Below are 15,891 nucleotides of genomic sequence, written 5' to 3'. Positions count from 1 at the left end.
AATTGCTAGTTAAAATAGCTGGATGAATTAGGAGTCGAGTTACTGAAACTTGACTAGGATACCAGCAATCCGATCTCACTTTTGTCACCAATAGCAAAATACTTGAGACGTTACTCCTCCCCAGCATCACAGCGTGCTATCCAGTTGCGGATCATCAACACGGGTTCCGGAAGCAGCATAATACCACAACATACCATATTAGCCGAAGTCTCAACCAGGACCTGACCAAAGCTTTTGACAACCGTTCTAAGCTATTCAATGATGTCAAGAATACTACCATCCGACTTTGTTTGAAACGTTGGGTCACCAACTATATTTGTGGTCGCCAGTCGTTTTTAGAAACAAAAAGTCCAAACCCCGTAGAGTGAAACAGGTAGTTCCCCAAGAAGGGGTGATATCTCCGGAACTGTTTAACCTCTACCTTTCGGTAATTCCACGCAATCTTGACGAAATTGATGTAATCACGTAATTACGGGGTCGCATTCGACAGCTTATACAAGTCGTCCGTGCATGTGACAGTTATCTCGATAAGATGAGAAGTAGAAACAAGATCCTCAGTGCGTAGCCGACAGCACATAAAGAAACACGATAGGTCGGTCTGTGGTAGGCTATGGGATGCCAGTTTGGTTGGACAACGTAAGTGATACGCAACGGAAAAACTTGCCAGAATGCAGCCCTGAGAACCGCAACATGGGGTCTTTTCATGTTATCCATGCAATATTTGCTTGGATGCTATAGGCAAAACCAGCGAAATCACCATCTGGTGGAAAGGTACACTCCGCCCAGGATATCAGGAAAGATCCTCATGATATGGAGAGGGAGGTTCAAAGATACAAGAATCTCTAGATCAAGATATTTATCAGAGAGGGTTGAGGGATATTCGTCGGGGCTATAAGAGCCCACCGTATGAATACCGTCCTTGGAGATCGCCAGCGGAAGAACAACAGCTGCCTAGAAGAGAGAGATTTTGTTTGGCGCAACTGAGATCGGGTTGGTGAACCCGCTCAACTCATACCGGGTTGGCACAACCCAGAACATCTGCCCAGTAAGCAAACCAACACACCTAACTCCAATCTCACAATATGGACAATGCTGTTCAAGGCTATAGTCGGTACGGGGCCGACTATGTGATACCCTACACCACTACCTATACGAATACGAAAGTTTTCGCCTATCTGGCTTTTATACCATATGACTTAAGGCGAACTGAACCAAAATAATTTATATTTAATTTTATATTTGACTACTATCGACATCACCAACATCCATATCCTTCTATCTCTGTGAGAAAATTTCGTGATGATCCGATCAAAATTCCGACCTGTAGTGTGATTGCAGAAAAAGTGGAAAAAGGGATGTATTACCGACTATTGCGATATCTCTATTATTTGACCACCCACGCCAACCTACTTTGCATAATTTTAAAGATGGGATTTTCTACTTTCTTAGTCATGCTTTGCTTTTAGATGGTCCCCAACCAAAGGTGTGATATGCGTCATTATTATACAAATCGCAAAAATGAAAAGTTGGGCTCTATTAGCGACTATTGCGATATCTTCGTTGTTTGACCACCTACGTTACATCGTTGTAAAGGAGATATTTTCTACTTACATTGCCAGGGTTTGCTTTTTGTATACTCCTTATAGACGCTTAGATATTTGCTTTGGAATAAAATGTGGACTTTTTCTCCAAATAAATTTTTTGCTCATTCCGACCCCTAAATATCATCCGAACATCACCAATATCAATAGGCTTCTTCCTCCGTGAGACCCCCATTAACCCCCGAAACTTCGTGACGATCCGATCAAAATTGCGACCTTTAGCGTGATTTCCAAAAAAATGACTATTGCGATATCTCCGTTATTTGGTCACCTACGCATCATTGTTTTGATGGGATCTTCTACTTTCATAGTCTGGCTTTGCTTTTGGAAAGTCCTCAACCAAAGCTGTGATGTTCGTCATTTTAATTAAAATCGCAAAAATGAAAAGTTGCGTTTTATTTGCAATTATTGCGATATCTTCGTTGTTTGATCACCTACTAGAACCTACTTAATATCATTAGAAAGGTGATATTTTTTACTTTCATTGTCATTGTTTTGCTTTTGGTATACCCCTTATAGAAGCTGAGATATTCGCTTTGGAAAAAACGTTTTTTTATCCAAATAAGTTTTTTTCCCATTCCGACCCCTAAATATTATCCGACGATCACCAATATTAATAGGCTTCTTCCTCTGTGAGACCCCCATAAACCCTCAAAATTTCGTGACGATCTGATCAAAATTGCGACCTGTAGCGTGATTTCCAAAAAAAATGGATAAATGGGATGTATTACCGACTGTTGCGATATCTCCGTTATTTGGTCACCTACGGCGACCTAGTTTGCATCATTGTAAATTTGGAACCTTCTACTTCATAGTCAGGCTTTGCTTTTGGCAAGTCCCCAACCAAACCTGTGATATTCGTCATTAAAATTAAAATCGCAAAAATGAAAATTTGGGTTTCATTTGCGACTATTGTGATATCTTCGTTGTTTGATCACCTACGAGAACCTACTTTACATCAATAGAAAGGTGCTTTTGGTATACCCCATACAGAGGCTGAGATATTCGCTTTGGAAAAAAACGTTGTCTTTTTATCCACATAAGTTTTTTGCCCATTCCGACCCCTAAATATTATCCGACCATCACCAAAATCAATAGGCTTCTTCCCCTCCGGGACCTCCATCAACATCCAAAATTTCGTGACGATCTGATCAAAATTGCGCCCTGTATCATGATTACAAGGTTTAGATGGACAGACGGACAGACGGACGAACACACATAGCCATATCGGCTCAGCTCGTCGAGACATTCATTATGGTATATATAAGTATGGGTCTACGACCATTATTTCGATGCGTTACAAACTTTTTGGCCAAAACCAATTTATAATACCCTCCCCACATAGTGGTGTAGGGTATAAATAGTCGTCGTCACGCCCACTACTTTCAATATTCTTACCTAATTTTTGGTTTTCTTATTTTCAATGTCGAAATTCGAATCCCATGAAGAAAAAAATTTGGTTTTTGGTCAACAAAATCGATTTTCGAACCATTGTGCGGCGGTTACACCCCATCAACGTCGTATTGGTTTTAATGGCCCGAGTATTTACTTCAGTCATGAAAATTTTCTCTATAAATGGGATCGGGCTGATTTTTAAGAAGTGTAGACATCTACAGTCACACTTGCCTTCACTGCAACAATAATTACAACGACGTATATGATTACACTGTTCTACAAAAGTTGACAAAATTTTTTTGCAGGGGTTCTAATGCATATATTCAGTTTTGTGGGAGTCCATGGAAGACGAAAATACCATTGCTTTCCTTGGGTCACTTCGTTTTTATACCCTCAGCCTTTAGGCTAAGGAGGGTATATACACTTTGATACGATGAAAATGTGCCTCATCGAAATAATGGTTTTAGACCCCAAGTATGTTTGGACGAAATGTGTTTCAGACAATTTGGAGTCGATCTAGCCATGTCCGTCCGTCTGTCTGTCTGTCTGTCCTGCTGGCTGGAACGCACGATAACTCTCGAACGGATGAACCGATTCGGTTCAAATTTTGGCTTTCGTAATATTTTGCCCAAACTTAGTTTAAGTTCGAAGATGAGCTACATCGGTCCACTCCTTCCGGTAACTCCCCCATTAAAGTTCGAAAATGTTCGGAAAGTTTGTGCGCCCGATAACTCTTGAAGGGAGTGAGGGATTTGGTCCATACTTTGTATAGCGTAAACTTTCTACCAGAGTAATATGAAGTTCGAATATGGTCTCAATAGGTCCTTTCCTTCCGGTACCTCCCACACAAAATTTCGGAAAAGTTCAGTTTAGCGACATCTCTCGAATCGCTTTGATTTTTGTTTTAGCAACTTGTATTCATTGCCCTTCATACGACAGTACAAGTTTCATCAGGGGCAAGTCCACACTTCCTGAGAAAATATCATGCAAGTTGCATAAAACCCCTATGACACCGTGTGAGGTGGTTGGAGCGCAAATTAACTCTCGAACGGATCTGCCGTTTCGGTCCAAAATTTGACCTTAGTAATATTTTGTCCAAACATAGTTTAAGTTTGAAGATTAGCCATATCGGTCCACTCCTTCAGGTACCTCCCCCACAAAAGTTCAAAAATGTTCGGAAAAATTGTTCGTACGGTAACTCTTGAAGGGAGTGGCCAAATTGGTCTACCCTTTACACATCCTAATATATCTACCAGATTTAGATCAGGTTCAAATATGGACTATATTTGTCCACTCCATCCAGTTCCTCCCACACAAAATTTCGGATAAGTTCACTTTAAGACCTGCTCTCGAATCACTTTGATTTTTGTTGAAGCCACTTGCATTCGCTGCCTCAATTACGATGGTAAAAGTTTTTTTAGGGGCAAGTCCATACTTCTTGAGCAAATAACCCGAAGAGTGTAAAAACCCCCTATGGCACCATATGGTGTGGCTGGAGATCCACATCCATAACGGTCAATGTCTATCCATTCCTTTTAGTATCTCCTCCGCAAAACTTTTGATCCTAAATACGTACGTATTTTGGGAAAACATTGTTTAAATATACACAGGCTGAGGGTATATCTCTGTCGGAAAAGCCGACTGATACTTTTTTACTTGTTTTAATCGGCAGTTTGTCAAGGACCACGTTAGTGACAGGTGTAATGTTCAAAAGGTCCTTTCTACAAATGGTTGCTATATATCAAGTTCGAGTTCTCACTAACCAACCTTTAAAACATGATTGTATGGAAAGATGGAAAATTGTTAAAAATTTCGATGTGTTTAATAGAGACAGTGGGAGCCATGAAAACACTAGCTACTAGTCGGTTGGGGTGGGTTCTTGTCTCACCAAACACAAACGCATACAACCATTACATAACATTATTTATTTAGACTCCCGATAAGTACAATTGATCATAAACAAAGCTGGATTTTATCTGAAACTACTCTACTAAAATCTTCCATACCGTTAAAAAAAAATAAAACCCCGTGTGGATGGAAGCACATTAAAGGAAATAAATATCAATCACTTTACCCATCTTGTTTTAGTAGGATGATCTGGTGTTGTTTATCCTACGGCCTCTAAACCCTACCCTTCCACGATCTTTCGGCCACATACTGTTAAAAGATCCCATAAGCAATTATGTTATTAACATACCCACTCTTTACATCCCCCTGCAAGAACAAAAACTTCTTAGCTATTCATGTTAAATTCATATAGATACAAACATTTTTATTGCGAAGCTTATGCTTATAAATGATATGCAAATTCAAATTCCAAATGCATACAGGTTTGATTCGAACATCATACCTGTTTGTACTGAGACAATAAAGAAATTAAGTAATATGTAGATATAAGGCGTAATTACAAAAAATTAAAAAATCATAGGGGGAGGAGTTTAGTTACCCTGAATGAAGAAAAACAAAATTAAGAAATCTTCAGGCGTTTACATATATGATTCAAGATTTACTTATTTGTAAATGTTATACTTTTAAGGTTTACTCTTGAAGAGACAGTTTACGTGTTACTTGCTAAGATAACTTTAGTTTTAATTTAATTCATAGTTCTTTCATGTGTTTACGAAAGGTTCATAATTATGACAATATATTCATTGACAAATATTGGATTTATGGTTTTTTTGTTGTTTTGTATATAATTGAATTACGATATCGATCAATGCATATTTCTTTAAACTTTATTTTTATTTTTTTTTCACGATCGACTACAAATGACTTCTTCTTGGGTATTCAAAAAAATAGAATACAAAATCAATGATGATGAAACGAGAAGGCAATCATGAATTATTTTGAAAAATATGCACAAATCGGTTATGTCGTTTGAGACGAGGATAAAAAATCAAATTTCACAAAGGTTTAAATTTCACAAAAATAGGTTATGATTCAAGCAAAATTAATTGGTATATCTCATTGAATATCAAACGATAACATTTTTTCGTCACTTACCCCAAATCTTAGTGAGAATTCCGTCTCTCGTCGAGGCCTCGATGGTCAGACTGTACTCAGGAAAGATTAGGTTACTTAACAATGATATTATGTGATGTTGACTTTGATGATGTTTTTTTATGACGATGTTCACTCCTGTTGCGAAAATTGCTGAAATATACTTATAATTTGGCTTGAATTGTTAAAGAAAATTTGAACCTTTGTTCCTTCGTTATTTTACGGAATATCCTTTAGGTAATGAATGGTAGGTAATGTCCTTTAGGTAATAATCGATTGGTTTTAATTTCTTGAATCGTTGTCTTGGGTGGTTCACGCTTTAAGCAGCTTCTTTTAACACGATGATGGACAGTCTATTTAGCAGCATTAAAGGTTACGGTAGCAGCGTTAAATTTGATGATGCCTCACAAGGGTGAATGCCAAATGTCTGGGTTGGGGGGGGGGGGGGGGGGGGGGCACAGATTATGAGATCAATCCTTTAAGGCAATTTAGGTTAGGTGAAGATTTTGCACTGATTGAAGAGGAAATTTGTGTTGTGATGATTAAATTCTGGTAAACTCAAAAAGGCGGGGGTTCCAAGATTCTCAGAATCCTTCCTAGGACTAGCACTCAAATTTATTGGCAATTTATTTAAATAGGGAATCCAATATTTCCCCAAAAGCAATGGTGGCACGATACCAATGCGGTTGGCGGCTGTTTAGTTAACAGCACTACCAGCTTTCAATTGGGATTTAGGGGGTTTTAGAATTATTAAGTTTATTAAAACAAAACGACCTCTTGGAAATTAATAGTGTTTAATTATAGAAAAAACTTTAATTGAATGCTTATTCAATAACTCTTATGTCTTCCTCAAGATAGCACAATTGAGGTGTTGCTGAAGTCGAATCAAGAAAGCGAAAGAATGATTTGTTACTGTCGACAATAAAACAGAGCACTAAAAAGAGACTCAGTTTAAAAGTCTCCACTAAAAAAAAACCAAATACATTCAACAATAATCACACACCCACATTACAAGCTAGGCTTAGTTAAAATAACGTTACATTCCCCTCTGACACCTCCCTCAAGTATTTATGGCTTGGTGGTTGACAATTTTTAGAACATGTTCTTAGTGGTTGATGAGAAGATCCAACATACGAAAAAAAAAGATTGTCTTATCCGAATTCAATATACCCTGCGGTACCCATGATTGATTAAAGCCAAAATCTGCATGATCATAATGTTGAATTTGTATGGGCAAAAATAAAAGGCCATGTTGTTGGTGATTTATTTAAAAAGAAACAAAAGGCAATGTTTATGTTACACCTGTTGACTGAGCTATTGATGCCAAAATCATTACAAATCTTGAAGCAGAAACCAAAATTTGTTTATGAACACCGACGTTAGCGTAGTGAAGTAAACCCATGCTATCAAAAATCACAGACAAAAATAAATGTGAAATCAAAGAAAAAAATATTACCGCTTGAGCTAGGGATTGAACTTGGGTTACAAGAACGAAGCGCCAGATGCTTTCCCACTAGGCTACAACAGGCCTAACAAAAGCTTGGAAATGAAGCAATATACTGATGGCGTGTAACAGGTTCTTGTAATTTGATTCTCTGTTACATCATACACATGTTTGATAATATTTTGGTTCTGTGTAAGCGAAACAAAAATAGATTTACCTACTTCCTAGGAAACAATCTGACATGTTAATAACATCCTGTAACTAATGTATCGCTCAGGTTCTGTTACACGTTATCAAACACAAAAGGGATAAGTCAATTATTACACAGGGCAAAGAGTACTTCGTGGCATTAGATATATTTCCGCCAAGGGGGAATCACCACAATTTACGATGGATGATGTTGCCAATGGCATCAGGAACGCTAAATTAATTGAAGCACTGGGCCCTGATGGAATCTCCATGGTAATGCTGAAACAGCTGGTCGAACCGGGAGTTGAGTTTATCATCAAAGTACTCAACCTGTCGCTAGCCACTCACATCGTTTCCGAAGTCTGAAAAATGGGTAGAGTGTTCCGCTACTGAAGCCAGGAGATGTGTCCCCAGTGTCAGAAAAAGCTATCCAGTTGGCGATCACGCTGCACGTCATCTCCACACATATTAGTCGTGGACTCAACCAGAACAAGCCGTGCAATAGAGCAGTGATGGTGCCGCTCGCCTTATTAAAAGCCTTTGATACTGCCATGCACTCCACGCTGTTTGAGGACATTGAGCAGACTACCCTCCTGCCAAGTTTGAAACGTTGGATAATCAATAATATGGTGGACGCCAGTCGCAGGTGGAATACAGAAACAAGAAATCCAGCCTCCGTAGAGACAAACAGAGAGTTCTCCAAGGTGGGATGATATTTCCGGAACTGTTTAACCTTTACCTTTCCCTTTTCCACCCCCTACAGATGGCATTGAGATAGTAACATATGCGGCAGACTGTGCGATCTTGGTGTCGGATACCTTCGTGATGTTATTAGTGAGAGGCTGAATTGACCAATCTTACCGCCTTTTTCTACGAGAGGCAAATATTTGCTCCAGCGGCCGGCAGTGTGCGCATACTGAGAGCAAGTGAGCACACATTTCAATGCATTATTTACACTCACTTGCTCTCAAAAGCGCACACTGCCGGTCGCTGGAGCAAATATTTGCCTAATTTGTCCTTACCTTTAGTCTGCGGCCACTCTGTTCGTCACATGGACTGTAGAAGTGAGCACTGAGTTGAATATTATGGTCGTCTGTAGCAGAATTACAACAACCAACAGATTCTAGGGGTAATATTCGACAGCATGTTCACGTCGTCACGCATGCCACAGCTATCTGCGACAAGCTGAGATGTAGGAACAAGGTCCTCAAGTCCCTAACCCGCAGCACTTGGGGTGCCGATAGAGAAAACGAGCACATGAGCAATGAGTCAGGGAGCTGACCTAAGCGGAACAAATGGCTAAATCATCCGAAGAGTTGTAACATTGAAGCCGGAATAAGTGAATTGCGGCAACGATTAAGTCACTCTCGAAACCTGGAAAACCCAGTCACGTTTGACGACGACGACGCTGACTGATTGAAGGGGTGCGCGGCCTATTTTAGGCCACAATTTATTGAGCTCCCGATAGCGACCGGGCGAACATAAGTGTTTTAGGTATTTTGCGATCTCTTTCAGCCAACAAAGAACTGCTACAATTAACGATGGGTGATGTTGCAAATGTTATCTGAGACGTAAAATAATCCAAAACGCTTGGACCTGATGGAATTTCAATTGCTTGTTAAAATAGCTGGTTGAATTAGGAGTCGAGTTACTGAAACTTGACTAGGATACCAGCAATCCAATCTCACTTTTGTCACCAATAGCAAAAATACTTGAGACGTTACTCCTCCCCAGCATCACAGCGTGCTATCCAGTTGCGGATCATCAACACGGATTCCGGAAGCAGCATAATACCACAACATACCATATTAGCCGAAGTCTCAACCAGGACCTGAACAAAGCTTTTGACAGGTCAACCGTTCTAAGCTAGTCAATGATGTCGATAATACTATCATCCGGCTTTGTCTGAAACGTTGGGTCACCAACTATATTTGTGGTCGCCAGTCGTTTGTGACAAAAACAAGTAGTTCCCCTAGGAGGGGTGATATCTCCGGAACTGTTTAACCTCTACCTTTCGGTAGTTCCACGCAATCTCGACGACATTGAGTTAATTACGTAATTACGGGGTCACATTCGACAGCTTATATAAGTCGTCCGCGCATGTCACAGTTATCTCGATAAGATAAGAAGTAGAAACAAGATCCTCAGTCCGTAGCCGACGGCAGATAAAGAAACACGATAGGTCGGTCTGTGGTATGCTATGCGATGCCAGTTTGGTTGGCCAGCGTAAGTGATACGCAACGGAAAAACTTGCCAGAATGCAGCCCTGAGAACCGCAACATGGTGTCTCTTCATGTTTACATGAGGAGACTAAGATCTTTCCTGTGCGTCGGCACAATAGGGTGTTATCGATGCAATATCTGCTTGGATGCTATAGGCAAAACCAATGACATCACCATCTAGTGGATCACTCCGCCCAGGTATATCAGGAAAGATCCTCATGATATGGAGAGGGAGGTTCAAAGATACAAAAGAGGTTTAAAGGATATTCGTCGGGGCTATAAGAGCCCACCGTATGAATACCGTCCTTGGATATCCCCAGCGGAAGAACAACAGCTGTCTAGAAAAGCGAGATTTGGTTTGGCGCAACTGAGATCGATTTCCGAACCATTGTGCGGCGGTTAAACCCCATCAACGTCGTATTGGTTTTAATGGCCCGAGTATTTATTTCAGTCATTAAAATTTTCTCTATAAGTCGTATTGCAATATGGTGACCTTAAATGGGATCGGGCTGATTTTATGAAGTGTAGACATCTACAGTCACACTTGCCATCACTGCAACAATAATTACAACGACGTATATGATTATTAGAGTTGGACAATTTAGTGCATAGTTCACTGTCAAAGTTCGAAAAAGCATACATATGTAATAACCTACAAAGTAATGTGTGAAATTACGTATACGAATTTTTTTCATACAAACGGCGGAGTCCATTGAATTAGATAGTAAACTAGGTCGTTAAATTGAAATAGATTGGCACATCTCTAATGATTATAAAAATTCTACTGTAGAATCATTACAACTTTGTAGGTCCTTGACAATATATTGCTAAAAATTGCTTTGCAGGACCTTGAAATATTATTATTAAAAATAACTTTATTTCTCCGTCCCACCCTATAATACTTCCTTAAAGAAAATGTAACATAAATCTGTCAACCTATAGTCACAATTACCTGGAGTTATGGGTGACGTGGTTGACATCAAACCCCCTTTAAAGTCTTTAAATTAAACCAAAGGATTTTGTTTGGTTTTTTCGAAGAAAAAAAATTGGTGTCGGTATGTAATCGTCCTTACCGAACGAAGTGCTCTTGTTGTTGTTGCTATTTTGTGAATATTTCATTTTGTTGAATGCTTTTGTGCCTGCTGTGCATTCTATGCTGTTTTTGTTGATGCTTTTGTTTATTATTTTTATATATGTATATTTACGTTTTTTATCCACTAATTAAAACTGTCTGAAGTGAAGTGAGTGTTGTCGGTTGTTTTATCCACAGTAATCTATGCTGCCTGCTGCATGTGAAGTGATATGAGCCAGACATATTGACAAAAACACACAACAACAAGAACAACAACAGCAACAAGAGGATTTTACATGTATCAGTGCTGGAGAAGCAATGCTGTTACTTAAAATGCATTTACAAAAATGAGGAAAGTATATTTTGAAGTATTCTTTAAACTCACTCTGCAGCGGTAGTCTTGATTTCTTTAGGGAAAATTTTTGAACATTAAGTGTCTATAGAAGACCTCATACGGATGTCTTCTATTGTATAGAAGCCTCCTACGGAGGTCTTCTGTTGTATAGAAGCCTCCTACGGAGGTCTTCTATTGTTTAGAAACCTCCTATGGAGGTCTTCAATTGTTTAGAAGCCTCTTATGGAGGTCTTCTATTGTATAGAAGCCTCCTATGCATATACATACATACATACATATGTTCCCACAACATCCCTGAAGGGACAAGGGAGACTTCTCTCATATCAATCAGTGCACGCCGATTCATATTGGCTCAATGATATGGGACCTACTTTTTATCGCCGAGTCCGAAAGGCGTGTCGTACGACACCACTTGTAGAGAAGTTCTTCATGGCTGAAATACTCAGGAAATGTCGCCAGCATTACTGAGGGGGAATTTTGCCACCATTGTAAATTTGATGTTGCTTGGCCTGGGATTCGAACCGCAGACCTTCTGAGTGCAAGGCGGACGTGCAAATCATTGCACCACGGTGGTCCCCTCCTATGGAGGCTCTAATAATTTCCCAGCAGAGGTGATAGGACTAGCAAATGAGCGAGATGAGCTTCGTCGTACGAATGCTGAAGACTCAAGAGTAAATTGTGGGCAACAATTAAATAACTCCTGAATCCGGAAAGAAGGTTGATGCTGTTATTTTTAACGGCGTGAGAGAGACAGATCCGAGATGTGTGCGTGTTATTTTAACCGTCAATTTACTCAGTACCCCGAGAGTGATAGGGCAAAGAGGAGTGTGCTACGCCATATAAGAGCCCTCTCACCCAAAGTGGTACCCCCATAATTTACCATGAACGATCGTGTAGATGTCGTCCGAAACGCGAAATCATCCAAAGCGTCCGGAACATACGGAATCACAATGGTAGTGTTTAAGCAACTAGATGATCCCTGAGTTGAGTATTAACAACTTTCGCTACTAAAGTCAGACATGGATGCAAGAAGAAGTGGAACGTACAGGCCGCTCTCCATTCTGTAGCCAATAGCGAAGATTCTAGAAGTACTACTCCTCCCCGTGATGAGAAACAGTTTTGGAACCCAAGACTCCTATGGAATAAAAGATGAGATGTAAAAGCGTTGTATTTAAACATGGATACACAAATTAAAGGTTTCGAGAGGTTGATAATCTACTTTTATTTAGATTTTTGAAACAATTGTTCTGTATGGGGTCACCTAAGTAAATTTATATATAACATGAAATTAATGTCCACCCAAATATGATTTACCATTATAAAGGGATGACTATAACATTTCTCTCCTCAAGCTATTACACAGTCTTTTCAAATTTATTTTGAAACAAAAATTAAATTTTCCATATAAATCCGTCTCTATATCATTCAGCCATCCACTCATGCTAATAAGGTATTTGCCTAAAGCCATAATTACCTGTCTAGGCTAGGATGCAGCGAGGGAGACAGAGCTGAGGTTGAGGTTAGAAAAACTAAATTAAAAAAAAATGTTGTATAAGCTATGGCTGGATAATAATGACATGTTATTGTTTAAACAATTTAAATAAAACAATGTGAAGTGAAATGGAAAACCGGAACCCAACAACGACGACAAAATGTGAAAAATATTCTAAAGCGGATCAGCGTTACTACGTCAGCTTCAGTGACAACAGAGTGTGTGTCACATCATTAGCAAAAAAATTGACAGAGACATATTACTGTGTGGCGGTAAGAGGTTGTGTAAAATATATTAAGGAATTAAGATGCAAAGGTAGTGGAAAAAATTATTCGAATTTTGGGAGGAAATTAAACGGTGTATTAAAAAAGCTAAAAAATAAAACTTCGTGAAAATTGATTGAAGTTATGATAATGCTGTTTATTTGTGATCTACTGAATAATCTTTTTACGAATAATTATTTGGTTATTTTTTATTATTTCCCAACTCTGCATATTATTTTCGATGAGTATTCGTATCAATTCACTGAATTCCAGGTACACCAAACAATGCACCCGTATTTTGTAAATAGTTTTGAAATTCATTCGACCGTAATGCATGACAGTTTATTTGTTTGACATACAAAAAAACTGGAACTAGTTGTTCAGCTTCTATTTATGTGAAATGCAATACTAATAATACAGCAATTCGAAACGAGAACCGATTTAATAATAAAGCTGAGGACAGAAATAAAAATTATATTTTATTTATTTTCGAAACTCTTGTTCCACAAAAATTCCAGAAGGGACAAGTGGACTTCTCACATATCAAAGAGTGCCCTCCGATTCATATTAGGTCAATGATATTGATCCTACTTTTTATAACAGAGTCCGAACGACGTGTCTTAACAAACCCCTGGTAGAGGAGTTTTACATGCAGAAATACTCAGGAAATGTCGCCAACATTACGCTGAGGAGTACTTTTACCACCGTTAAAAAATGTGATGTTGTCCGGCATGGAATTCGAATCCGCGTGTTATGTGTGCAGTGCGGGTGAGCTTAGCATTGCACCACCGTAGCGCCCTTCTGGTAACTTACTGAAGTAATATTCCAAAAGCACTAGAAAACCCACGGTGATCAACTAAAATGTCTGGTTGGCATTGTAACAAAAACTACTAAAAAACTTTAGTGCGACGGATTCGTTAAGGAGTGTCCTAAAATGTGGTATTATTTCGGAAACCAAATCACAGGAAGTAATGTCATCCTCTAGCAAAAATGTATGGACCTGCTTGGAATTTGATGTACGTTTGAGAAAAATATTGCGATGTACAAAAGTTGGACTAATGTCAGTCACTCCTTTCCATTATCCTTAACAAAAGCCATTTAAGTTGATCTCTGTAGGATTTTTTAGAGCTTTTGGAGAAGACCTCCGTAGGAGGTATCAATCGAATAGATGACCTCCGAAGGAGGTTTCCATCGAGGAGATGTTCTCCGTAGGAGGTTTCTATCGAATAGATGACCTCCGTAGGAGGTTTCTGTCGAATAGATGACCTCTGTAGGAGGTTTCAATCGAATAGATGACCTCCGTAGGAGGTTTTAATCGAATAGATGACCTCCGTAGGAGGTTTCTATCGAATAGATGACCTCCGTAGGAGGTTTCTATCGAATAGATGACCCCGTAGGAGGTTTCTGTCGAATAGATGACCTCTGTAGGAGGTTTTAATCGAATAGATGACCTCCGTAGGAGGTTTCAATCGAATAGATGACCTCCGTAGGAGGTTTCTATCGAATAGATGGCCTCCGTAGGATGTTTCTATCGAATAGATGACCTCCGTAGGAGGTTTCTATAGAATAAAAGACCTCCGTTGGAGGCTTTTATAGAATAGAAGACCTCCGTTGGAGGCTTGTGTAGAATAGAAGACCTCCGTTGGAGGCTTTTATAGAATAGAAGACCTCCGTTGGAGGCTTGTGTAGAATAGAAGACCTCCGTTGGAGGCTTGTGTAGAATAGAAGACCTCCGTTGGAGGCTTCTATAGAATAGAAGACCTCCGTTGGAGGCTTCTATAGAATAGAAGACCTCCATTGGAGGCTTCTATAGAATAGAAGACCTCCATTGGAGGCTTCTATAGAATAGAAGACCTCCGTTGGAGGCTTCTATAGAATAGAAGACCTCCGTTGGAGGCTTCTATAGAATAGAAGACCTCCGTTGGTTTCCAGCGAATAGATGGAGGCTTCTATAGAATAGAAGACCTCCGTTGGAGGCCTCTATAGAATAGAAGACCTCCGTTGGAGGCTTCTATAGAATAGAAGACCTCCGTTGGAGGCCTCTATAGAATAGAAGACCTCCGTTGGAGGCTTCTATAGAATAGAAGACCTCCGTTGGAGGCCTCTATGGAATAGAAGACCTCCGTTGGAGGCTTCTATAGAATAGAAGACCTCCGTTGGAGGCTTCTATAGAATTGAAGACCTCCGATGGAGGCTTCTATAGAATAGAAGACCTCCGATGGAGGCTTCTATAGAGTAGAAGACCCTGATTGGAGGCTTCTATAGAATAGAAGACCCTCATTGGAGGCTTCTATAGAATAAAAGACCTCCGTTGGAGGCTTCTATAGAATAGAAGACCTCCGTTGGAGGCTTCTATAGAATAGAAGACCTCCATTGGAGGCTTCTATAGAATAGAAGACCTCCATTGGAGGCTTCTATAGAATAGAAGACCTCCATTGGAGGCTTCTATAGAATAGAAGACCTTCGTTGGACCTTTCAATAGAATAGAAGACTTTCGTTGGACCTTTCAATAGAATAGAAGACTTTCGTTGGACCTTTCAATAGTATAGAAGACCTTCGTTGGACCTTTCAATAGAATAGAAGAGCTCAGTATGGTAATCCATTCGAAAGTTATCGTTCAGTAGTGCGATTCTGTAACTCCTTAACGACAGAATTAACGACGAATGTCGGTAGTTAACGATAATTTTCGGTAAGTGCTATTCTGTACACAAATTTTAACGATTTTTGTCGGTAAAATTTGTCGTTAATTGCCGAAAATTATTGTTTAGTTAACAATCAAAAAAAGTAGTCGTTTAGTCTTAACGACAGTACATTTTTGCAATATTTAGCGGATTTATTTAAAGAAAAGACCTATATTG

At 39.4% G+C, this 15,891-nt stretch overlaps 2 protein-coding genes across 8 annotated transcripts in view; one reads left to right on the top strand and one right to left on the bottom strand.

The window, feature by feature from the left end:
* The window catches only part of ScsbetaG (Succinyl-coenzyme A synthetase beta subunit, GDP-forming), a 279,380-nt gene that overhangs the window by 117,723 nt on the left and 145,766 nt on the right, over window positions 1–15,891 (top strand). The gene's annotated exons all lie outside the window — the stretch shown is intronic.
* The window catches only part of Mnt, a 259,484-nt gene that overhangs the window by 223,251 nt on the left and 20,342 nt on the right, over window positions 1–15,891 (bottom strand). Inside the window, exon 1 of one of the 6 annotated variants that reach the window (XM_073973149.1) lies at window positions 6,000–6,144. The exons of the other annotated variants lie outside the window; for them this stretch is intronic. The gene's annotated coding sequence lies outside the window, so the exon portion shown is untranslated. Of the gene's footprint in view, window positions 1–5,999; window positions 6,145–15,891 lie in introns of those variants that run through there. 6 annotated transcript variants of the gene reach the window in all.

The sequence above is a fragment of the Musca autumnalis genome, unplaced genomic scaffold, assembly GCF_047663935.1.
Source record: "Musca autumnalis isolate F117 unplaced genomic scaffold, ASM4766393v1 scaffold_3, whole genome shotgun sequence".
In the NCBI taxonomy this organism is placed as follows: Eukaryota; Metazoa; Arthropoda; class Insecta; order Diptera; family Muscidae; genus Musca; species Musca autumnalis.
Note: the sequence above shows the minus strand (reverse complement) of the source record. Positions and strands in the feature narration are given on the sequence as shown.